Genomic DNA, 8,430 nt, shown 5'->3' with positions numbered 1-8,430 from the left:
CACAATGCCTCAGTGATTCACAGAAGTATATCACAGATCACAGAACTATATCAGGGTGTCATTTCTCAGGCAGAAATGTAGATAAAAATAATGAAATCCTGTTCCCCAAACAAGTGCAAGAACCACAGAGTCAATAATAGGTTAAATATACAAATAAAATAAAAACAATTAAAAACAATAGCACATCAACATAAAAACATATAAACATAAATCTGAAAGCGTTGCTCAAACTCCCGTAACAGTCCCGTTATTTTATCTTTGAACCGCTTCATGTCTGCCACATGTTGGGTCGCGCACACATTTTTTCAGACAGGGGAAGTGAGCTGCATCACCACCGGCAAGTTCGTCTCCCACAATGACAGCTTCAACTTGAAAGAACGTATGCTGTCATAATACTGCGTGACAACTTTGTTGCGCCCTTGCAGCTGTTTGTTCGAGTTATTCAGGTGCTCTGTAACATCCACCATAAATGCAAGGTCCGGCATCCATTCTGCGGAATGAAATTCTAACACTGGTTTGCCCTTTTCTTCCATGAACTGTTCAATTTCTTCTCGTAAATCAAAGAAACGCCTCAGCACAGCACCTCGGCTTAACCATCTTACCTCAGTGTGGTATGGCAGGCCATAGATGTGGTCTTTCTCTCTGAGAAGGCTGTCAAACTGACGGTGATTCAGGCTTCTGGATCGGATGAAATTAACAGTTTGGATGACCACCTTCATGACGTTATCCATCTTTAATGACTTGCAACACAAAGCCTCCTGGTGCAAAATACAGTGAAAAGTCAAAAATCACGTCCTCCATTTGCAGATTGCACTTTCTCTCTGAACTTTGTCACAACGCCTGCTTTTTTCCCGATCATTGAGGGCGCACCATCTGTAGCCAGGCTGACAGCGCGGGACCAGTCCACTCCGACCCTGTCCAGCGCGCCGACGAGTGCGGTAAAAATATCAGCTGCTGTCGTTGTATCTGTCATCGGCACCAACTCCACGAACTCCTCGGTGACGGTCAATGTGTCATCAACTCCGCAGATGAAAAAATGGCCAGTTGTGCAACATCTGTCATGTCCGTGCTTTCATCAATTGCAACCGAAAACGCAATAAATGACTTTACTTTTTGCTTCAACTGGCTGTCCAAATCCACTGAAAGATCGGAAATCCTGTCTGCAACTGTGTTTCTTGTCAGGCTGATATTTGCAAAAGCCTGCCGCTTTTCAGGGCACACAATCTCCGCTGCCTTCATCATGCATGTTTTTACAAATTCACCCTCACTAAATGGTTTTGAAGCCACTGCGATTTCGTTAGCAATGAGGTAGCTAGCTTTCACTGCAGCGTCACTGATGTCTCGGCTGTGAGTAAACACAGACTGCTGTTTCTTTAGACCCGCCAACAGTTCATTCACCTTCTCTCATCTCCACTGTCCTTGAAAGTTGTCATATTTGTCGGCATGAAGACTCACATAGTGGCGACAAAGGTTATATTCTTTCAGCACTGCAACATGCTCTGAACACACCAAACATACAGCTTTCCCATTCAATTCCGTGATTAAATAGGATGACCATTTTTCTTGGAACACTCTGCACTCTGCGTCCACTTTTCTCTTTTTTGACAGAGACATATTGGGGCAATGAGGGTGCCAAAGCACATAATGTTAAAAGTAGAAGCCGTAATAAATATCGCGGGCAAAACAAAGTAGCTCATTGGCTGCACGTGCTTGACCTACTTGCTCTGCCCCGGTATAAACAGTTTGCTTGCTTAACACAATTGCTATTGCGCCATCCAGTGGACGCAATTGGAACAGCAGTTTATTTTATTGAAAAATTGCAGCGCATTTTTATACTTTACAAAATAATAATATATATATAATATATATATATATATATATTTTTTTTTTCAAAATCATCTCGCGGGCCGGATTAAACCCGTTTGCGGGCCTGATCCGGCCCGCGGGCCGTACGTTTGACACCCCTGCTCTATAAGCTTGGCACATCTAGCCACTGGGATTTTTGCCAATTTCATCAAGGCAAAACTGCCCCAGCTCCTTCAAGTTGGATGGGTTCCGCTTGTGTACAGCAATCTTTAAGTCATACCACAGATTCTCAATTGGATTGAGGTCTGGGCTTTGACTAGGCCATTCCAAGACATTTCAATGTTTCCCCTTAAACCACTCGAGTGTTGCTTTAGCAGTATGCTTAGGGTCATTGTCTTGCTGGAAGGTGAACCTCCGTCCCAGTCTCAAATCTCTGGAAGACTGAAACAGGCTTCCCTCCACCATTCCTTCAATTCTGACCAGTTACCCAGTCCCTGCCAATGAAAAACATCCCCACAGCATGATGCTGCCACCACCATGCTTCACTGTGGGGATGGTGTTCTCGGGTGATGAGAGGTGTTGGGTTTGCGCCAGACATAACGTTTTCCTTGATGGCCAAAAAGCTCAATTTTTGTCTCAACTGACCAGAGTACCTTCTTCCATATGTTTGGGGAGTCTCCCACATGGCTTTTGGCGAACACCAAATGTGTTTGCTTATTTTTTTCTTGAAGCAATGGCTTTTTCTGGCCACTCTTCCGTAAAGCCCAGCTCTGTGGAGTGTATGGCTTAAAGTGGTCCTATGGACAGATACTCCAATCTCCGCTGTGGAGCTTCGCAGCTCCTTCAGGGTTATCTTTGGTCTCTTTGTTGCCTCTCTGATTAATGCCCTCCTTGCCTGGTCCGTGAGTTTTGGTGGGCGGCCCTCTCTTGGCAGGTTTGTTGTGGTGCCATATTCTTTCCATTTTTAAATAATGGATTTAATGGTGCTCTGTGGGATGTTCAAAGTTTTTTATAACCTAACCCTGATCTGTACAGGTGTGTATATATATATATACTGAGATCATGTGACAGATCATGTGACACTTAGATTGCACACAGGTGGACTTTATTTAACTAATTATGACTTTAGAAGGTATTTGGTTGCACCAGATCTTATTTAGGGGCTTCATAGCAAAGGGGGTGAATACATATGCACGCACCACTTTTCCATTATTTATTTTGTAGAATTTTTTGAAATAAGTTATTTTTTTCATTTCACTTCACCAATATGGACTATTTTGTGTATGTCCATTACATTAAATCATGCAAAAAATAATAGGAAAAACGCCAAGGGGGCTGAATACTTTTGCAAGGCACTGTATGAAATAGGGTGCTTTTAGGGACGCTGCCTGCACTCTCAGCACTGGCGGTCAGTAGGTACTGTAGCTCTCTCTCACTGTATCTCTCTCACTGTAGCTCTCTCACTGTAGCTCTCTCTCACTGTAGCTCTCTCTCACTGTATCTCTCTCACTGTAGATCTCTCTCACTGTAGCTCTCTCTCTCACTGTAGCTCTCTCACTGTAGCTCTCTCTCACTGTAGCTCTCTCTCACTGTAGCTCTCTCTCTCACTGTAGCTCTCTCACTGTAGCTCTCTCTCACTGTAGCTCTCTCACTGTAGCTCTCTCTCACTGTAGCTCTCTCTCACTGTATCTCTCTCACTGTAGATCTCTCTCACTGTAGATCTCTCTCACTGTAGCTCTCTCTCTCACTGTAGCTCTCTCTCACTGTAGCTCTCTCTCTCACTGTAGCTCTCTCTCACTGTATCTCTCTCACTGTAGCTCTCTCTCACTGTAGCTCTCTCACTGTAGCTCTCTCACTGTAGCTCTCTCTCACTGTAGCTCTCTCACTGTAGATCTCTCTCACTGTATCTCTCTCACTGTAGCTCTCTCTCTCACTGTATCTCTCTCACTGTAGCTCTCTCTCTCACTGTATCTCACTGTAGCTCTCTCTCACTGTAGCTCTCTCTCACTGTAGCTCTCTCTCACTCAATTCTTAGGGGCTTAATTGGCATGGGAAACGTGTTTACAAAGCAAGTGAAATAAACAATAAACAAAAGTGAGAAGACACAAAAGAACATCAACATCGCTCTCTCTCCCCCCCCCCCCCCCACTCTCTCTCTCTCAAACACACACACATTGACATAACTAGCTACCTGTCTACTTGTGTCCATTAAAACATATGTATCATTTTTTTTATGCACTTTGAGATTATTCTGTATAATGAAAGGTGCTTTACAAATGTAATACATTATTATTATTTCAGTAAGGTTGTAAGGCCTGCTATGTGTATCTTATGAGGGAAGGTGGGTATGGTCCTGTATGGTCATTCTAACAGTGGAATAAGAGTGATATTATGGACAGTGTTATACAGGCTTTATAACAGTGGTATTATAGTATGGACAGTGTTATATATGTGGTCCTCTGTAGCTCAGCTGGTAGAGCACGGCGCTTGTAACGCCAAGGTAGTGGGTTCGATCCCCGGGACCACCCATACACAAAAAAAATGTATGCACGGATGACTGTAAGTCGCTTTGGATAAAAGCGTCTGCTAAATGGCATATTATTATTATTATTATTATTATTATTATTATTATTATTATTATTATTATTATAATATAGGCTTTATAACAGTGGTATTATAGTATGGACAGTGTTATATAGGCTTTTTTTATTTGAAAGTGTTTTTAATGCTCCCAATGAATTGCCCTGTGGAGACAATACAGATATTTTATTTTACAGTGCATTCGGAAAGTATTCAGACCCCTTGACTTTTTCCACATTTTGTTACGTTGCAGCCTTATTCTAAAATGGATTAAATTATTTTTTTCCCTCATAAATCTACACACAATACCCCATAATGAGAAAGCAAAAACAGGTTTTATGAAATCTTGGCAAAAAAATCTAAGGATATGTAACATTTACATAAGTATTCAGACCTTTTACTCAGTACTTTGTTGAAGCACCTTTGGCAGCGATTATAGCCTCGAGTCTTCTTGGTTATGACGCTACAAGCCTGGCACACCTGTATTTGGGGAGTTCCTCCCATTCTTGGGTTCTTGGTCACCTCCCTGACCAAGGCCCTTCTCCCCCGATTGCTCAGTTTGGCCGGGCGGCCAGCTCTAGGAAGAGTCTTGGTGGTTCCAAACTTCTTCCATTTAAGAATGATAAAGGCCACTGTGTTCTTGGGGACCTTCAATGCTGCAGACATTTTTTGGTACCCTTCCCCAGTTCTGTGCCTCGAGACAATCCTGTCTCGGAGCTCTCTGAACAATTCCTTCGACCTCATGGCTTAGTTTTTGCTCCGACATGCACTGTCAACTGTGGGACCTTATATAGACAGGTGTGTGCCTTTTCAAATCATGTCCAATCAATTGAATTTATCACAGGTGGACTCCAATCAAGTTGTAGAAACATCTCAAGGATGATCAATGGAAACAGGATGCACCTGAACAAAATTTTGAGTCTCATAGCAAAGGGTCTGAATAGTTATGTAAATAAGGTATTTCTGTTTTTTCTGTTTTATAAATTTGCAAACATTTCTAAAAACCTGTTTTTCGCTTTGTCATTATGGGGTATTGTGTGTAGATTGATGAGGAAAAAAATAAATGTAATCAATTTTAGAATAAGGCTGTAACGTAACAAAATGTGGAAAAAGTCAAGGGGTCTGAATACTTTCTGAATGCACTCTATATACTGGAATTATAATGGATGGTTCACAAGTAAATAGTTTTTTAAAAAATGTGATTCAGCACATGATAGAGATCACGCCGTTGCACCTGCTCACACACACACACACAGGTGCGGCTTCTCACGGAACCAACACACTGTTTACCCACACATGGAACACTGATGCCTGACAACAGGTGTGTGTGTGAGAGAGAGAGGGAAGCCCTCTGGTTGCGTTCATTCAGGACTCTGCTCCCTGTGACGTCAACACGGGTCACTCCCCTTGGCAACGAGGCTGAGGCCCCTATAACCTACTGAGGGAATACTTTCACCTACAGACAGACGGTTGAGAAAGATAAATAGTTGATGAGTCACTTAGAGGAGAAGGTGGGGGAGTCCCAAATGGCACACTATTCCCGATTTATAGTGCCTGGTCAAAAGGTAGTGCACTATGTAGGGAATAGGGTGCCATTTGGGACACATCCGGTGAATGGAGAAAAGGTGCCTATAGTGTTTTTACTAAGGCAACTAGAGAAAGACAGCCACCCACAGAAACCTGAAATAGTTGGGCTTTGACGTGTGTGAGAAAATGTCCCCTAACATACACACTGAATAATATTTGCCTACGTTGAGCTGAATGGTCAACTTTTTGGGCTTGAAAGCTGATATGTTATAACACATGTCCTATGAATTGGCGTTAAGGTCTGAAAGGCAGTATTTTCGCTTGCCCAATGTGAAAATAGTTGTTTACCAGCAGAATTGCCACAATCTGTTTCTGTCATAAAGAGCTCATGTTCAACTTCTTTTCCACTACAAAACACCAGAAAATGGCCAAAAAGAGTAGAACCAGCTCACCGGCTTTTACACTATGATTTGACATTTAGATGTTCAATGTTTCTTTTGATTAAATTAAATATATATATATATATAGTTTCATCATATATTAAATTATTTGAGAATTCAACTCACTTAACTGGGTTGACCTAAAAATGAGGGACAGATGTACAGTTGAAGTCGGAAGTTTACGCTCATTAAAACTCATTTTTCAACCACTCCACACATTTCTTGTTAACAAACTATAGTTTTGGCAAGTCGGTTAGGACATCTACTTTGTGCATGACACAAGTAATTTTTCCAACAATTGTTTACAGACAGATTATTTCACTTATAATTCACTGTATCACAATTCCAGTGGGTCAGAAGTTTACATACACTAAGTTGACTGTGCCTATAAACAGCTTGGAAAATTCCAGAAAAATGTCATGGCTTTAGAAGCTTCTGATAGGCTAATTGACATCATTCGAGTCAATTGGAGGTGTACCTGTGGATGTATTGCAAGGCCTACCTTCAAACTCAGTGCCTCTTTGCTTGACATCATGGGAAAATCAAAAGAAATCAGCCAAGACCTCAGAAAAACAATTGAAGGTACCACGTTCATCTGTACAAACAATAGTACGCAAGTATAAACACCATGGGACCATGCAGCCGTCATACCGCTCAGGAAGGAGACGCGTTCTGTCTCCTAGAGATGAACGTACTTTGGTGCGAAAAGTGCAAATCAATCCCAGAACAACAGCAAAGGACCTTGTGAAGATGCTGGAGGAAACGGTTACAAAAGTATCTATATCCACAGTAAAACGAGTCCTATATCGACATAACCTGAAAGGCCGCTCAGCAAGGAAGAAGCCACTGCTCCAAAACCACCATAAAAAAGCCAGACTACGGTTTGCAACTGCACATGGGGACAAAGATCGTACCTTTTGGAGAAATGTCCTCTGGTCTGATGAAACAAAAATAGAACTGTTTGGCCATAATGACCATTGTTATGTTTGGAGGAAAAAGGAGGATGCTTGCAAGCCGAAGAACACCATCCCAACCGTGAAGCACGGGGTGGCAGCATCATGCTGTGGGGGTGCTTTGCTGCAGGAGGGCCTGGTGCACTTCACAAATAGATGGCATCATGAGGAAGGAAAATTATGTGGATATATTGAAGCAACATCTCAAGACATCAGTCAGGAAGTTAAAGCTTGGTCGCAAATGGGTCTTCCAAATGGACAATGACCCCAAGCATACTTCCAAAGTTGTGGCAAAATGGCTTAAGGACAACAAAGTCAAGGTATTGGAGTGGCCATCACAAAGCCCTGACCTCAATCCTATAGAACATTTGTGTGCACAACTGAAAAAGTGTGTGCGAGCAAGGAGGCCTACAAACCTGACTCAGTTACACCAGCTCTGTCAGGAGGAATGGGCCAAAATTCACCCAACTTATTGTGGGAAGCTTGTGGAAGGCTACCCAAAATGTTTGACCCAAGTTAAACAATTTAAAGGCAATGCTAACAAATACTAATTGAGTGTATTTAAACTTCTGACCCACTGGGAATGTGATGAAAGAAATAAAAGCTGAAATAAATCATTCTCTCTACTATTATTCTGACATTTCACATTCTTAAAATAAAGTGGTGATCCTAACTGACCTAAGACAGGGGATTTTTACTAGGATTAAATGTCAGGAATTGTGAAAAGCTGAGTTTAAATGTATTTGGCTAAGGTGTTTGTAAACTTCCGACTTCAACTGTATATGAATCACTAATCACATGAAATAAATAATAATCTTCAGAAATGACGTTATCAAAGCAACAACATAACTAGGCCTTTACAATGATGGTGAAAACTTCGAGAAATGTTGGGGTTAAGTGGGTTAAAAAGTTACAGAGGGTGAATGGAGGGACATGTCAAAATGCTGAATTTTGGCACTTTGGCAAGTCTTTATTCATATTAGAAATTTGATTTATTGAATTCTCCATGTAGTCTATATTAAAGGGCACTTCATTGAATATAACAGGATTTTAAAATTCAACACAAAGGGATGCAAAAGGCATTCTTTTCATGAAATGACCCTTCAACAAAACGTGGAAAACGA

General features: G+C 41.6%; 1 pseudogene; it reads right to left on the bottom strand.

Annotated features, from left to right (window-relative positions):
* Positions 1-350: 350 nt before the first annotated feature.
* Positions 351-1,593, bottom strand: LOC123481593 (annotated as a pseudogene).
* Between the last annotated feature and the right edge of the window lie 6,837 nt (positions 1,594-8,430).

This window comes from Coregonus clupeaformis, chromosome 21 (assembly GCF_020615455.1).
Source record: "Coregonus clupeaformis isolate EN_2021a chromosome 21, ASM2061545v1, whole genome shotgun sequence".
Taxonomy (NCBI): domain Eukaryota; kingdom Metazoa; phylum Chordata; class Actinopteri; order Salmoniformes; family Salmonidae; genus Coregonus; species Coregonus clupeaformis.
The sequence above is the reverse complement of the archived record's forward strand: the minus strand, read 5'-3'. Positions and strand labels throughout refer to the sequence as shown.